This window comes from Podarcis liolepis, assembly GCF_965112155.1.
Source record: "Podarcis liolepis genome assembly, chromosome: 1".
Classification (NCBI taxonomy): domain Eukaryota; kingdom Metazoa; phylum Chordata; class Lepidosauria; order Squamata; family Lacertidae; genus Podarcis; species Podarcis liolepis.
This window is the reverse complement of record NC_139554.1, coordinates 6106601-6124607: the sequence shown is the minus strand read 5'-3', so window position 1 is coordinate 6124607 and position 18007 is coordinate 6106601. Positions and strand designations below refer to the sequence as shown.

Genomic DNA, 18007 nt, shown 5'->3' with positions numbered 1-18007 from the left:
CTAGGTATAAGGCAACTTCCTATGTTCTTATGAAAATTATGGGAAAGCCTTGCTTTAAGGCCACATCACATGTTTTAAGTTAATTTGACTGCTAAAGACGGGGGGAGATGGAGACCAAGAGCAATAAAGCTTCTAGTGAAAAATCTATGTACTGATCTGTGTGTGTGTGTATAGCAACACCGGCAGTGGCACAACAAAAGAATTCCAGTGAACTTAATAATTAATAGTTCTCAAGAACACCTAGTACCAAATGACAAGCCAAGCTAAAAATAGTTCAGAAATGCTGGGAACACTGAAACAGCAGCAACAAGACAAATCGGAGAAGCCCTCCGTCAGAGAGATTTAATGCTGCTGGAAAGGTTACACAAATTCCCCAGGTCGTTAAATGTTAAGAAGCACAGACGAAAGAACAACGTCCCTCTACACATGATACCAACAACGAAGGGGGTATTGAAAATCCTCTGCAAATGTTTCATCCTGGTTCATTTAAGAGGTAACAGAAAAAGCTGCCATCGAATGTGGATTCTGCAGGCATTTAAAGGTGAAATAAAAGCATTAATTCAGATTACTTTGGAGTCATCAGAAAAACATGAGAGAACCTGGCAGGATGAGACAAAAGGTCTGCCTAGACCAGGATCCTGCTTCTTGCAGTGGCCATTGAGACACTTCTTGGAAGCCCACCAGGAGGCCACAGCCCATTTCTGTTCCTCAATGAGTACCCTGACCTTAGAATATGGCCAACATGACTAAGAGGCACTGATAAGGTGAACTTCTAGGAATTTTGGAGGGTAGATCTATCATCCTCCATATGAATGGGGAAACTGAAACAGTCACCCCCACTTATCATTGTCATCGGCACACACACCCCAAGTCTCAGGACACATGGAAACTTACATTTGAGTACGATAGTTATGAACATCTTGGCATTCACTTTCACATGAAGAAGAAGAAGAAGAAGAAGAAGAAGAAGAAGAGTAGTAGTAGTAGTAGTAGTAGTAGTTTGGATTTGATATCCCGCTTTATCACTCCCCTAAGGAGTCTCAAAGCGGCTAACAATCTCCTTTCCCTTCCTCCCCCACAACAAACACTCTGTGAGGTGAGTGGGGCTGAGAGACTTCAGAGAAGTGTGACCAGCCCAAGGTCACCCAGCAGCTGCAGGTGGAGGAGCCAAGACACGAACCCGGTTCCCCAGATTACGAGTCTACCGCTCTGAACCACTCCACCACACTGGCTCTCATGAGACTGAACAGCCTACCCATAGATCGTTCTAAGGCTGAATCTGGTCAAAGAAAATGGAAAAAAGTAGCTCTTCCATCCCTGACCATGTAAGCCAGTCCTTCAGCAATCTGGGGTCCTCCCCAGCACTGGCTGGACCTGTCAAAAACACAGAGAAGGGACCAGATTGCTGAATATAGAAATATCAAGGTTATCATCTCCAAAATACGGAGCTTCCAGACCTATAAACAGGAGCTGAAGGGAGCATACATGGTTCTCCCTCTCCCCATTTTATGCTCACAGAGCAACCTAGTCAGATGGGTTCGGCTGAGAGACTCACCCAGTGAGCTTCATTCCTGGGCAGGGATTTGAACCTTGCTCTCCCAGGTCCTAGTCTAACACTCCAACCACTACACCACAGTGCTCTCTCTCTGTGTGTTTGAGCCAGAATGGTCCAAAGCGAGGTGTGCCTGACTATCAAAAGAATTCCAGGGCGTTAATTTCAGTACGACAGAGAAAACCCTTCATACCTTACCATGTATGAATAAGCCCTTATTATCTCCAAAATCATAATAAAGAGATCACCACAAACCACAAGAGTGACGACAATCCCCACTATTGATAGCATCAGTTGTTCCGAAGCTGTCAAGCTTATTTGTGCCTCACGTCAAAGCTAATGAGCAAGTACCAGTTTATTTTTCTTGGCCTCCACACGTCTCTGAAAGAAAGAGGTAAACTGGAAAGGTAGGGATTGCCACCATCAAGAACTTCAATAAAGCAAATAAATATCTGTATTTGATTAACCTTATCCTTATTTTCTCCTCTGAGACTTGAAAGTGCGGCTAAACCCAACGCAGCTTCAAACATATGAGAGATCTGAACTTGCTGAATTTCAATTGCCTCTTTTCAGAAGCCAAAGGCCGCCCTTCTGTTCTCCTCTATCTGCCCCTGGGACTCTCCCAAGCCACACCCCCTTTCCCTAGACCACACCCCTACCTGGCACTGCTTTGCACCCTCTTTCGAGTTGAACTCCAATAATACTCCTTGCTTGGGGGAAGGGTACAGGAATGTGCAAGTGTGTGCAGAAAGTAGCCTGCAAAACAAAGGTAAAATCCACATACATTGCTCCACCCACTTTGGCCTCTGGCCCCGCCCATCGCCAGAAACGAAGGTCCTGAGAAGCAATAGGCAAAAACTGATGGGGTGGACTAAAATGAGTGACAAGGATGACCCACCAGAGACAACGGCCAGAGGAAATTATGGGAGCTGCAAATGCAAGACTCCATTGGAATACATGTGCCATTTCCGACATTCTTGCAGTACAGTGGTGCCTCGCAAGACAAAAAGAATCCGTTCTGTGATTCTCTTCGTCTAGCGGTTTTTTCGTCTTGCGAAGCAAGCCCATTGAAGGATTAGCGGATTAGCGCTGTTAGCAGCTTATCTGCTGATCGGATCAGCTGATAAGCGGCTTAGCGGCTTAGAAAAGGGGGGGGGGAGGGAAAAACGCCAGCAGGAATTCGCAAGACACTGTCGTCTTGCGAAGAAGCCCATAGGAGATTCGTTTTGTGAAGCACCTCCAAAATGGAAAACTCTTTCGTCTAGCGAGTTTTCCGTCTTGCGAGGCACCACTGTATATGCCAAGATGGGCAGCACCTTAAGGGATCGCATGTCAGAGCAAAGCACAAGGGACTTCCCTATGCACTAAAAGCAACAGAGCCTGTTCGGCACGCATGGCTTTTGATTTCACCGCCATCGTTGCTGCAAGTTAAGCCTAAACTCTTCCTTAAGGGTAACCAAGGCAGACTCCCGCTTTTGGAAAGGAAAGGACAGGCAGGATAAAGCTCAAACAGAGCTGCAGCTACAAAAAGGGGGGTTTTTTGGGGGGGGGAATAGAGAAACTCTGCTTTTTTTGTGTAGCTTCCCCACCCCCGCTTTTACTACTAGAGTAAGGCAGGCACTAGTGGAGGGCAAATGAGCAGACCGGCAGGAAATTGCTAGGTTATTTTAACCAAGGGTGGGGTTTTGACTTGGGTGGGTGTTGTTTTATCTGGAGGGTGGGGTTGTTTTTAAATGTTACGTGCTAATTTGGATTTTTGTATTGGTATCGGTGGGCTGGGGGATTGTTTTAGAGGCTTTCGTTGGGGAGCATATTTTTTTATTACAGCCATACCTCGGGTTACAGACGCTTCAGGTTGCACGTTTTTGGGTTGCGCACTGTGCCGAACCCGGAAGTACCAGAACGGGTTACTTCTGGGTTTCAGCGCTTTGCGCAGAAACACCAAATCACGACCCACACGTGCGCAGACGCGACGCTGAGGGTTGCAAACGTGCCTCCCGCACGGATCACATTTGCAACCTGAGCGTCAGCTGTAGTTTATATACATTAGTATTGTTAATTGTTGTACAGTGGTGCCCCGCAAGACGAATGCCTCGCAAGACGGAAAACTCGCTAGACGAAAGAGTTTTCCGTTTTGGAGGTGCTTCGCAAAATGAATCTCCTATGGGCTTGCTTCGCAAGACGAAAATGTATTGCGAGTTCCTGTGGTTTTTTCCCTCCCCCCCCTTTTTCTAAGCCGCTAAGCCGCTTATCAGCTGATCCGATAAGCCGATAAGTCGCTAATAGCCGCTAATAGCGCTAATCCGTCAATGGGCTTGCTTCGCAAGACGAAAAAACCGCTAGACGAAGAGAATCACAGAACGGATTCTTTTCGTCTTGCGAGGCACCACTGTAATTATTTCTATTACCGTAAGTATTTTGTGCTGCTGTAACTTTGTGTTGTGAACTGCCCTGTTTGTATAGGGCGGTATACAAATTTAATAAACAAACGAAAGCAGGGACTGCTCATGGATGAGCGCTGTCGCGCCTGCCACTCCCTGGAGGTCTGGCTATGTAAAGGTACAATTTACAGGTCATGTGCCACCCATTTTGGATTTACGCTACCCACCAACCCCAGCCAACACAGCTGATGGGAATCACAGCCCCAAACATCTGGAGGGTGCCAGGGTTGGGGAAGGCTGATAAAGAGGGTGACCATCTTCTTCAACTTCTGCTAGTAAGCTTCTGAAGGCCGCTGGCTGGTCACAGTAGCAGACAAGGTGCCGGGATAGGTTGACACTGTTTTGACATAGCAAAGCAGCCCTTCTGATCTAATACCAAGAGCAGCGGTGTGTGGACTCCAGTGGAATGCATGAGCAATCACAACAGCAGCTTACGTGGTCATTCATCAGTCTCTCTTTATTCGGTAAAAGAGCTGAAACAAGCCACAGGCGCACATGAACGAAGCATGTGAGTGAGCCAAGCCTGTCATCTGTTGAATTCTGAATCACGAGTGTCCTCTCTGGCTCCCATCAGGACAGACGCAGGTTTGCATCCAAGCACCGCAAAACCAGCGCACTGCTTGTCGAATTACAACCAATTATCTTTTAAAAACTGGCAAGAGCCCAACTCCAGGCATCATCTAAACACGATGCTTTTTGCAGCTGTTACACTCACCACATTCTGCTGTTTTGAAAACCCTCATGACCTCAGAAGCATTACGCTCACTTTCCCCCACAAGTTAGCTGGTTCTAATCAGCAAGACCTTCTCCTGCAGCAGAGTGTCATTTGACGTTACTGCTCAAAACCACAAACTTAAAGAGAGAACTGCAAGCAGATAGAAGCAAACACACACACACACCCGGAAAAATCAGCAATATCAAAGCACCAAGACTGCTAGGGTAAAATCCTGGCTGTGGAGACAAAAAAAGGAAAGGAAAGAAGGGGAGGTAAGATGAAACTAAGCATCCCACCAGACCAGTGGCTTCCAAACTGCAGTCTGGAGAGTCCTGGGGCTGCTTGTGGATCTGCTTTCATATGCAACAGGTCCCTGGTTAAATCCCAGGTAGGACTGGGAAAGTCTCCTGGTCTGAAACCCTGGAGAACCACTGCTAATCAGTGTAGGTCAGTGTTCCTCAGCTGTTATTGGACTACAACTCCCATCATCCCTGACCTTGACCACTAGTCCTGCTAGCCAGGGGCGATGGGAGTTGTAGCCCCACAACAGCTGAGGACCCAAGTTTGAGAAACATTTGTGTAGATAAGACTGATCTAGATGGGCCAATCGTCTGACTCGGCACAGGGTAGATTCCTATGTAGGAAGCGGCAGCGAAGGGCAGAAATCCACCCATTAAGAACATCAAAAGCCCCTGGCTTCTGAGTAAAGGGAATAGCTCATCTTAGTCCAGCATCCTGCTCTCAGAGTGGGCAACCAGATGCCTCAATGGGAAGCCAGAACAAAGGAGCTGAGCGCAACAGCCCCTCTCCCCACTTGCCATACCTACCAATTGCTATTGAGTGCCATATCACCCCTGAAAGCCCATGGATCTATATCAAAAGAAGCCAAGGACGTGTCCTCTCCCTGCCCCAGTCTGTTCTGGACCTTCCACCAACCCTCTGTAGCAGATCTGGGCTGGAAAAGGGGACTGGGGGGGGGGAGAGAAGGGGGGGAAGTCCTTGCACTAAATAGACAACTCCGTTGGGTACAACCCAACAGGCTCGGTCCTGTATACCTGAAGGAGCATCTCCAACCCCATCGTTGAGCCCAGACGCTGAGGTCCAGCTCCGAGGGCCTTCTGGTGGTTCCCTCCGTGTACTGCATTATTTTCCAAAAAGAAAACACAGTGGTACCTCAGGTTAAGTACTTAATTCGTTCCGGATGTCCGTTCTTAACCTGAAACTGTTCTTAACCTGAAGCACCACTTTAGCTAATGGGGCCACACCGCCGGAGCACAATTTCTGTTCTCATCCTGAAGCAAAGTTCTTAACCTGAAGCACTATTTCTTGGTTAGCGGAGTCTGTAACCTGAAGCGTATGTAACCTGAGGTACCACTGTACAAGAAACGCAACAGACGCAGTTAATTCAGCCCAATCACGCAGCTCAGTTCCTACAGTCCTCCAGACAGCCAAATGCACAGAAAAGCACACATGTTTAAGTTACTGTGACCTTTGAACCCACAAACTGCTCACAAGGGAGGGGGGGCATAATGTGGGTTTTCTGGAAAACAACTAGCAAAATAAACTGCCCTCAAGGAAAGAACAGGTCTTTTGAGCAGCAAATGGTACCCCTGTGGTTTTCGCACCTATGTTCTAGGCTTGTATGGCTAGGAGGCAGCTTCAAAGGATTCAAAATATCTGCTGGAAAAACCACTTAACATAACTCTCCCAAGTTGTAAACCGGACTGCTTTGTGCGCAAGGAGAAATTGCCGCTGCTGGAGGGCATTTTGAAAAAGTCACTTATTGTTTGCAATTGTGCATTTCTCTAAACTGAAAGCGTATTTGGATTTTCATGGGCCACTAAGCTCCAATAAGAAACAGGGAGGGGGAATCATCAACCATGTCTCCCCAGCTTATTTTTAAATATATATATATATATCAGAAGGTCGAAAGACACATAGCATTTTGATGGCAAAAAGCTACATCTATGCAGGCTCCCAAGCCACCCTTCCCTTGTGCACATACACCAAACAGGAAAACAGCACCATGAGGTTTTAAGACTAAACTACACACAACCGCTAGGTCTACGTCAGCTGGAGAAATGCTTCAGGATCCTAGGCACAAACATGACATTTTGAGATTTTTTCCAGTCCATTTCAAAGATATCTGTCTCTCTCACTTTTAACTTTTTTGAACCGTGCTTTGGAAATCATTTGGGGAGTGGGGAATAACTGAAAACAAAAGCAGTTGTGGAATAGAAACAACACAGAGTTTTTCAAGTTCAAAAGAGTCAGATCAAAATGGTGTGCTAGAAAAGCAGCCATCGAGCACCAAAAATAACAACACGCTGAAGTTCTCAGCAGACGAGATCAAAACCACCATTCATTAAAAGCACAGGCTAGTGAAGTCATCACCCAAGCACCTAAAACTTAACCCTGCACCTGTTCTCTGTGGAGAGGATATGCTGTAGTTGGGTGCTGCCCTCTGAAAGGGTGTCACGAAACACACTTGCCACCCGCTGCCCCTCCGGTGTTGGAGACACCCAGAGAACAGCCACCAGCGGGGACCCCCCAAATGCCTGTGCTGGTCTGTATGGGAGTGGGCAGTCCTTTAGATACCTGTGCCCCGAGCCATAGCCATAACGGGTGCTTGAAAGTTAAAAACAGCACTCTGAATTGTATCCAGAAACAGGCAGGAGGGCAGTAGAGCTATTTTAAAACACAAAAAAGGCAAATAGGTGTGAAGTTCTCTTTCTTTTCAAGGACTGTAGTTCAGTGGTACAGCACAGCCTTTCCAAGTTTCAGTCCTTGGCATCTTCAGGTAGGGATGGAGAGCTGCCCCAACTCAATGTGGACAATACGGGGCTGGATGGATCAATGGTGTGACTCGGGGTAAGGCAGTTTACTACACTCCTACCCTCCTCACATCAGGAAATGATCTACAGCTACCCCTGTGTGCCCCTCCATGCCTTCAGGATCAAATACACTATCTACTCTTCCACCACACAAAACTCTAAGCCCCCAAGTGTGAGTTGTAGGTCAACCATCAGATTTTTACGAGACACTTCTTTAGCCACCTGCAGACTGGCACAGCTGGAGAAACTTGGCCAATCTTGTTCCTACAAAAGATTTTCCCCAGCTAACAGGGTATTCTGCATGCAACATTCAGAAGCCAGTGTAGATATGGCAAGGATCAGCAGCTATCAGTCTGAACCGCTTCAATGCTGAAACAGCAGGTCTCTCCCAAGCTCCAGCCCTCCTGACAGTGGAAACAGACAGTGTCTAGATCAGTAGGTTCTCATGATGACGCAGTATCTTGTTCTATAAACGCGTGAAGTCCTATTGCAACAGATACAGGAACATAGGAAGCTACCTTACATGGAGGTCAAGGCCATTGGTCCATCAAAGATCAGCATTGTCTACACTCCTGGCAGCAGCCCTCCAGGATCATGGAATTGTAGAGTTGGAACCCCAACGCTCATCTTGGCCAACCCTCCACAATGCAGGAACCTCAACTAAAACATCAATGACAGGTGACCATCCAAACTCTGCTTGGAAACCTCCAAGGAAGGAGAGTCCACCACATTCTTGGGGAGTCTGTTCCACTGCTGAACAGCTCTTATCAGAAAGTTGATGTTTAGTCAGAATCTCCCTTCTTGTAACTTGAAGCCATTGCTTCGAGCCCTACCCTTTGGAGCAGGAAAAAACAAACTTACTCCATCTTCCATGTGACAGGGTTTTAGACAGAAGACTCTTCCAGCCAAATATATTGCTCTGCTTTCCTTTGGAGTCCAAGAGGGGGGGTCTTTTCTCTGGGCAGCCCAGGACCTCCATGCACACTGGCCAGGCTTGCACCCCGGGGGTCACTTCAGTACTGCGAACGCAGTGGTTTGACTTCAGCCCTGGAGGAGCGCTCCATTGTCTATTGAGTCAGACAGATGCCAACAAAAACAACGGCCCATATACTATGAAGAGTGTGCAAAGAGATCTGAGCCCAGGTTTTTTTAATACATATTTTCTAGAAGGGAGCGACTCACACAAGACTAGGAAGAAACAGGGTGAGCGTAAGGGAGTGGCGTTGATTGTTTAATGACTGTTCATCACACAAGTTTTTATTTCAGCTGCTGCCATGCGTTTACTGAAAACCCAATAAAAACCGCTGATAGGCAGTGCCATGCAACAGCAGGCACAAGCTAGATGCAGTGCCAGCACAGCTGGTGAATGAGACTCTTTCACTCCCTAGCTTTCTGGACACTCCTTCCCTCCTTTGCACTCAGTATCCCAAACACACCCAGTCCCCGAAGCAAAAGATTATCCATTTATTAAAGAGGAAATGCACAGCAGAGAACTTGCCAGCTATGGTTTCAAAGGCCAAACTCATCACAAGCGAAAGTCCAGAGGGGAAGCGACGTTTATGATCGGAACAAGTGCATTTACATGTTATGACTGGGGAGAGAAGAGTCAATGGTAGACTTGAGGAAGCTATAAACCGTAAGAGAAAGGCTGCAGTGTATTGCCTACTCTCTTAAGAAGGCGCTGCTCACAAATTACGCCAGATGTTCCACTCCCAGTTTATGTCGGCCTTGGGACCAACACTTCGGATTAGCATCTGAAGAGGGGGTTTTATTATCCCCCATCATTAGCTTGCAAGCTGCTATCAGATGCTCTGAAGGCACCTGGTGGTATAGTCTCTGAAGCTAAGGAGGTCAGGGCCTGACCAAGCCTTCTCCCCGCTTATCTTAAGTCTCATTTAGTAGGGATCTGTGGTGCAGGAGCAACAGGAAAGGCAGCCAGAGCATTGGGCTTCTCTGTGTGCTTGCCTACAAGATCCCCTCCAGGCCACCCGGCTGGTTTCCAAACAGATTCAGACAGTCAGAGGCACAGCTACTCTTGATTTGATGAGTTCAAATGTCTAGCCAGGCTAATTCACACAAAAAATACAGCTCACCTCTATGTATAAGTAAGCCACACCATGCTTTCCCCTCTTCCGTAAAGAGAAAACACTGCACAGTCACACATAATCCTGTAAGCATAACAAACCCTGGAAAAGAGAAGATGGGAAATGCAGGTGTGGCTAACGATGCACTCCAGACCATTCATTCATTATGGAGCTTAGTTAGGCACCAAATTACTGGCAGCCCCCGCCCCTAAAGTTCAAATGTGCTTTTAGCTTATAAGGCGCTTTGCACCAGTCTTTTATTTCGACTTTACAGTATCCTTATTGCAGCATTCGAAATTTGTCAGGCGCGAGGGGCATTTTGCACCTGGCTATCAGTGCCAGGGCACCAGGATGGCACCTGGTGTCTCCACCATCTGGAGGTGCATGCCTGAGGATCCTTGAATCTTGACTGTTTTCACACACTGGCAACACATTCTGTAGAATTCTATTCATTCTATTGTGCAGATACAATAGAATCATAGAGTTGGAAGAGGCCCTTGTGGTCTCTTCCAACTCTATGATTCTATGATTCTATTGTATCTGCACAATCAAAATGAATTTCAGGAACCAAAACATCATACTGAAAAATATGACTTTCGAACCATCTGGTCCGAAAACAGCAACTAGGCATTCCATTTTGGCGACTGTAACCCTGCTTATGGTGCTGGATGAGACTCTTGGGAGTCCCATGGACTGCAAGAAGATCAAACCAATCCATTCTGAAGGAAATCAGCCCTGAGTGCTCACTGGAAGGACAGATCCTGAAGCTGAGGCTCCAATACTTTGGCCACCTCATGAGAAGAGAAGACTCCCTGGAAAAGACCCTGATGTTAGGAAAGATGGAGGGCACAAGGAGAAGGGGACAACAGAGGACGAGATGGTGGGACAGTGTTCTCAAACCTACCAGCATGAGTTTGACCAAAGTGTGGGAGGCCGTGGAAGACAGGAGTGCCTGGCGTGCTCTGGTCCATGGGGTCACGAAGAGTTGGACACAACTAAACGACTAAACAATAACAACCACCACCACCACCCTGCTTTAAGGAGCCATTTGGCACCTAGTTTGTATAATTGAGCTTCTAATACTGTATTATTGGCTTGAGCCATTATTACTTCCATCTTTGAGACATTTCATAAGACCAACAAGCATGCTCATAGCCGAGGTTTGAAATGAGATCCCTGAAGTGCCCATCACCCCAGCCATCCAGAAAACAACAACACCAGGAACATTTATTGGGTCAAAAGCAACAGCAAAAGCTCAGAGCTCTCAAGACAGAGAGGATGCATTGAATAGTTGTGTTCTCACTCAACCAACACCTACATAATGGAGTGTGTGTGTGTCTGCATCTGCTCTCCTTGTAGAGACACAGCGGTTTTCCTTTCCAGCTTGTAGAGAAGCCAAGCTCTTTGAGCAGACATGTGGGGAGCAGCTCTATTATTCCCCTATCAGGGTATACCGAATGTATTTAATGAAGGACTGCTCACTAGGAGGCAGGCAGGAAGGGGCCCACCACGCAAACCACCATGTGATGGGTCAAAGCTGTGACAGGGAAACTTTTCAGCCCGAGGACCACATTCCGCCATGGCTAATCTTCCAGGGGCCACATGCAAATCATGGGTGGGACCAGAGGCAAAAGTAGGCAGAGAAACAGATGCAAGCCTTATTTTTGTACAGTCCACTGTATTCCCGCAACACAGAAGTAAAAGGCTTCTGGCTTTTGTCATAGGTTCCCGACACCCACACACAATTCTCCATCCAGGAAATATGGAGTAATTATCACAGGTAAAGGACACATTCCAGCCAGGTGAAGGCACTTTGGAGGATGGGGCGCAGGGCTGGTGAGAGGCATCATCTGGGGAAGGGTCCTGAAGTCCATTTGGTCCATTTGTTAAAAGAAGAGCATTTGGGTGGGAGGGTGGAGAAGCAAGGCAGGGTGGAAATAAAGAGCAAATGCCTCCTATAGAAAAAAAGATGCAACACATTTTGATATGGCTCTCAAGTTTGCATCCGCTGTGAATTCCCATCACTCTATTCATGGGAACATGTTGGCTTATTAATTGGTAGAACCACTTGAGAAAGGCTGTACTTAAAAATAAAAAAAAATCCTTACGCACAGACGCGCGTGCACACACACACCACCCCAGCAACCTGGGGTCACATTCTTCCGTTTGTTAATAAAAGATTCAGGCTGGCATCCTAATAACATATTCGGAACCGCGGCTCAAAACGCACATCGTAGACATTCTTTAAGCCTCAAACACCAAAGCAAGAATCGCTAGCTACTGTCATTATGCCCTTTGTTTAAAAATGGCATAAGCATATTTAACCTACCCAAAACCATGCAATTAGTATGAGCGCAATGCTGAGGCTTCAAGAAAAGGAATTTTTAAAGAGACACTAATGTGCCAAGCATTTAAAGCCTGGTGCCAGCTCACTCGGCGCACGCTGTGTTGAGCCCATTGCAGAGTGTCGTCAGTGAATCCTGAAGTGTCACTGCGCATCTGACGACACTCTGTCCAATCCTGTTCCACAATACGCACTTTATGTAACTGCCACACAGCAATGAGACCAAGAAAGGGAAGGGAACAGAACTGATCATACAAGCACGAAAACACAGATGAAAAGATACACATCACTTTTTATTTTTAAAAATGTCCACTGCGTTTTAATAGGCTGCATTTGCAGAGCTCACCGCTAAGACACTGTACTGCCAGTTTGTAAGGCATGGATTTCATTCCTAACATCAGGCAACTCTAGATGGGCAATTTGGTACTGTGGACACAGAAACTGGCAAGAACCAGTTTATACTCTCAGTAAAATCAAATAGTAAAGCTTCTCCTGGATTGATCCACTTCAGGCTGCCGCAGGTGGGAATGGAATATTTCAGCACTCAGATATGCAAGTTATCTAGAATGTCAGGGAAAAAGGTTCAGACTCGATTTCTCCCAGTCATTATCTTTGGAGCTTCTGCCATAATTATATGATTTTCAAGTGTGGTCCAAGGTAGCACTCTGGCCTCCCTTGCTTCAGATATATGGCTTATAATACATATGGTGTTAGGAACTCAGGAGCCAAATGGCTCCTGAAACCAAGGTTACAGGCACCAAAACAGAATGTCTAGTTTTGCCATTTGGAGGCAAGATGGCTCTATGTCTTATATTTCAAATGATGGACTGACTGTGATTGATTATCAGTTAAACATCTGGCTAGTTCAGATGACAACCCTGAGCTAGGTTAGGAGCTTTGGTAACTTAAAGAACAGGGATCCAGGGACAGTCCACATATATAGTGGACTATCTCAACTTCTTCTTCTTCTTAATGGAGACTGCTCCTGCTCAGGCTGCATAGAAAAAGCATTCTGGTTCCAGGAATTCATTCTGTTGTGCAGATAAAATATAACTGATAGAATTCTACAGGATGGGGTATTAGTGTGTGAAAACAGTCCAGATCCAATGATCCCCAGGAATGCACCTCCAGATGGTGGGGACGTCATGCGCCATCCTGGTGCCCGGGCATCTTCACTTGGTCGCAAGTGGTCAGAAGCCAGGTGCAAAATGTGGCTCGCTAATTTCAAACACTGGATACATACAGGCATATACAGTGGTACCTCGGGTTAAGTACTTAATTAGTTCCGGAGGTCCATTCTTAACCTGAAACTGTTCTTAACCTGAAGCACCACTTTAGCTAATGGGGCCTCCTGCTGCTGCCACGCCATTGGAGCACAATTTCTGTTCTCATCCTGAAGCAAAGTTCTTAACCTGAAGCACTATTTCTGGGTTAGCGGGGTGTGTAACCTGAAGCGTATGTAACCTGAAGCGTATGTAACCCGAGGTACCACTGCATATTTATTTGTCTTTCCACAATTCAAATCCTGCTCCAGGCGGCTTATAACATGAAAAAATACATAACTGCAACATAGCAGAAGTAGTCATAAGCAACAAATAAAACATCAACATATAAACAAGGAAACTGAAGAATTTCCACATAAATCACAAAAACCCAACAGCGACAACAACCCAACCCAACTAAAAAACCCCGCAAACAACACCACAGCTCAAGAGCCTGTTCAGGAGCCTCAGCTTTTGTAGCTGGAGTCAGTCAGGGAGAGTGTGCAACCTCACCCATGTACCCATGTATGGAGTTCCCAAGGGGTCTCTCAACCTTGTACCATTTTACCTGAAAACTGTAGCAAGACAGCAGAGAGGAAGGGAACAAAGCTTGCCAACTTAAGATTTTTAAAGATAAAATATGAGGCCTGCACAGCTTGGCCCTAACGAAGCAGCAAAAGGCGAAACTGACAGATCCCCTCTACAGCCGGACCCCATACAGATTCAAGGGAATGAGGCACCATTAGCAAATTCCTTATCAGCTAGGGTTTCCATATGTCTGGGAAATACCAGACATGTCCTCTTTTGGGGGGACCAACAGGCTCATCCAGGGGAATTTTTACATTTTAAAGGAAATGTCTGGGATTTGGGGGGGTATTTATTTATTTGGGGGTTGGCTAAGGCAGCTCTGCACACTGTAGCCGCTGCCAGCTCAAGCCCAAGTTGGGAAAAGAGGCACACTGGTACAGCGGCGGCCTCATACACCAGCGCCCCTCTTTCACCAGCTCGGGCTGTCCTCTTTTTTGTTCTTCAAGATATGGCAACCCTATTATCAGCATCACCTTCTTTTTCATCTGTTCCCTCCGCGGAGCAGCAGCTACACTGGTGTGAGAGCCCTTGTGGGAAAAGGAGCGGGCAGGTAATGCTCTCCTAAGTTAAGCTGGCTGGCAGGAACCCTAGTTATGGGGTAATTGCTTTCCCCCAGCAGCATCAATAGCAATGGCAGGTGTTCTTTAAAGGGAAAGGGATGAATGGCTGAAATTCCTCTTGCAGAAGCAGCCATGGGAACTCTGTTAAAGGGGTAGCAGTGGAAAGATGTAGTTTTTTTCCAAAGAACTAGCTCTTCTAAGGTACAGTAGTCAGTACATTTTACAAGATCACATATTGCATAACTAGCTTAGAAGAATGCTAGTATTTGTATAGCATTAGCAAAAACACCATTCATTTTTATTCTCTAGGAGCACCCTAAAACACATGCATTAACACTATGGGACTCATTCTTCATATCCACAAGTGTGCACTGGTGAAGAGTCACTTATTCTACCACAGGAATACCACGCCACCAACTCAAAGTAAACAGTCATGCCCATCATGGATTCCTCATAGCTCAAACCAAACAGAGCTACCCGAACATACCTTATATTTTTACAGCCAAGGAGTAAAAACTGAGGACTCCAGCACTGAGAGTCCACAGTCCCTTCTCAAACCTTCCCTTTGGAAAGAAGCACATGACACGTCACACAAGCCAATTACCTGCGCAGGTAAGAGAAAAATTGTGTACGCAGGCATACAGGGTTTCCCTTACTATTACCATTACAATTTATTGCCTGCCCTTCAAACTAAGATCCCAGGGCGGGAAGCAACAATTAAAACACATTATTAAATCCAGTTTAAAACAAGTTTAAAATTACAAAAATAAGTGAGTAAACTGAAGGGTAAAATATATGCTAGCTCACTAAAATCTTTGGAACCATGTCCAGTTAACTATATACAGACACAGACAGAAACAAATAAAGTCCCATTTAAATTAACGGACGGCACAATAAAAAGCATGACTTGTAGTCCTGCCTTTTTTCCTTTTGCTAACAGCACCAAATTGCCTGTTTTAGGTTTTTAATTGCCTTTTAACTGGCTTCAATGCAAAAGAGCTACCTTTGTAAGAAAAGAGATTAACAAATGCAACAGCAAAATAATTGCAATCATGTCTACTCAGAAGTAAATCCTGCTGAATTCAACAGGGCTTGCTCCCAGGTGTGGGAGGCCAAGATCCGCAAGCTGCACGCTCCTTCTGTGTTGCAAATTCATCGTGTCATAAGGAGCCTTTGGGACCTGGGCTGGCAATTGCTCCAGTTTCCTAATCCCCTAAGCAAAAAAAGGGGCTGAGATGTGAAGCTCCTCCGAGGTCCCTGGTGATGGAATAAGGAAGTCTTTGCAATTCGAGCAGCAGGGTCAAGCCTCCTCTCTCGAATTTAAGGGAACCTTTTGGCTTAAGGGAAGCCTTCAAAAGGCACAGAATCAAATCCCAAAGAGTAGGGGGAAAGGGGGGAAGAATATGAGTGTGAAGAAAGGAGCCCTCACCCCAAATCCCTGCCTCCTGGAAACAGAAAATCTCTCCATCACCCCAAACCCTGGAAGCAGCAGGGACTCCAACTCCATATTCCCCAAGCACGACAAAATCCTAAATATAGGGGTCCTCCTACACTCAAGCAGGGGGTGGGGGGGGGGAATGGGGACAAGAAGCCTCCGCCCCCCACAAAAAACAACAACCCTGAAATGCAAAGGCTGCCCAAATCCTGCAGGATTTTAAGCCCTGAATACGGAGAAGCCCCCACACCCCCCAAAGCTAAAGAGGAGGAGGTCCAGACCCCCACCAAAAAGGATGGAGACACCTCGAGTCCACGCCTCGACCCCACAGACATCCCAAAATATGTGCAGGGGGGGAGGGATTCCTCTTCCCAAAATGAGGCTGAAACCCGAACGACCCCGCCTCAAATATCACCCCCCCCCCAATAAAAGGGAAGGATAATTCCCCTACAAGCCTTCAGGGGGAGGAAACCCCTCATATAGGGGACAAGTCCTATTATAGCGCTGGAAAGCGGGAATTGGGGGTGTGGGGCTCCCAAGGGCGCCCTCGAGGGTTGGGTTGGTGAGGGGGTGAAGGAAGCCCGCCGCTGTGGTTCCCGAGGCCCGCGGCGGGTTCCACGCGAGCCCCCGGCGCGGGCCCTCCCGCGAGCGGCCTCGCCTCACCTGGCGAGGGGGCGGCTCTGGGGCCTCCGACGCTCCTTCTCCTTCTGCTGGCGGCGGCGGCGGCGCTTCTCCTCCTCCTCCTCCGGCGCTACCTTCGCCGACGTCTCCTCCGTCCCGCTTCCCTCGCTCGGCCCCCGACCCGCGCGGGGAGGAGCCGCGGCCTCCCGCCAATCCAAGGCCCGGGGCGGAGCAGCGGCGCCGAGTGGGGCGCCGCCCGCCGGGGGAGGCTGCTGCTGCGGCGGCGGCAGGCCGGCAGGCAGGGCTGGGCCGACCAGGCGCCCGCTCCGACCGGCGGGCCTCGCCGGCTCCCCGCCGCCTCAGCAGGGGGAGGGAGGGACAGGCGGGCAGGCCTCCTTCGTCCCCGCGGGGCTGAGTGGATTTGGGGCCCAGGGCCAAGCTCAGCCCCCGGGACACCCACACAAGCCCCGGCGCGGGCAAGGCCCTGGGGCCCAGCGCCACGCTTATGGGGGTTATTATTAGTATTGGTTCATTTCCTTTTTAAAAAAAATATATTTATTAACTTTTCAAAGTTTATACAAAAAAGACAAAAAACAAAAATACAAAAAATTAAAAACACATATAATCTCACTTACTTGTTTTCTTTTAACTTATTTCTCGGACCTCCTCATACCTCCCCTTTTTGTATTCCAATTCACATTATTCCTTCAGCAAATCCTCTCCCTTAATTTTCACTTAATTTTACACCTTTCTTCTTTTTCTCCCCCAATTATCTTAATCATTACAGCTAATAACCGCTTAAATTCAGGCCAACATCAATCTAGCATTCACTAATTTTATAATATTTCCCAAGATAGTCCTTAAATTTCTTCCAATCTTCTTCCGCCGTCTCTCTTCCCTGGTTTCGGATTCTGCCAGTCATTTCTGCCAGTCCTGTATTGGTTAATTTCCTATGCCGCCCTTCCTCCAAGGATCACAGGGCGGTGGAAGAACACAAAAATATACAAAAGGGAAGAGGGCAGCCGCTTTAGTAGTGCCAGGTTGCGGGTCCGGCTTTATTATTATTATTATTTCTATATAGTCATACTTCGGGTTACAGACGCATCAGGTTGTGTGTGTTTTTGGGTTACGGACCACCGAAACCCGGAAGTACCAGCTACTGTTTTCAGCAGTAGCTCATGCACAGAAGCGCAAAATTGCTCTTTGCACATGCACAGAAGTGCCAAATCGCAACCCACGCATGCACAGATGCGCAGCTGTGGGCTGCGAACGTGTATCCCGCATGGATCACATTCACAACCCAAGCGTCCACTGTACCTCCCTCCGAGGATCACAGAGCGTTTCGTAGTATAAAAGCACAAAAATCTATGTGTTAAAGGCTCAAACGTAAGAGGGCGGCCGCTTTAGTAGTGCCAGGTTGCGGGGCTGGCTTTATTATTATTATTATTATTTATTATTTACATTTCTATACAGTCATACCTCAGGTTACAGACACTCCAGGTTGGGTTTTTTCAGGTTAAAGGTAAAGGGACCTCTGACCATTAGGTCCGGTCGTGGCCGACTCTGGGGTT

General features: G+C 47.2%; 1 protein-coding gene across 2 annotated transcripts in view; it reads right to left on the bottom strand.

Moving 5' to 3' along the window:
* Positions 1-16647, bottom strand: part of FBXO34 (F-box protein 34) — a 58918-nt gene extending 42271 nt beyond the window's left edge. Inside the window, exon 1 of one of the 2 annotated variants that reach the window (XM_083515089.1) lies at positions 16479-16647. The gene's annotated coding sequence lies outside the window, so the exon portion shown is untranslated. Of the gene's footprint in view, positions 1-15809; positions 15954-16478 lie in introns of those variants that run through there. The other variant, XM_083515090.1, reaches the window with a different exon arrangement.
* Positions 16648-18007: the final 1360 nt, after the last annotated feature.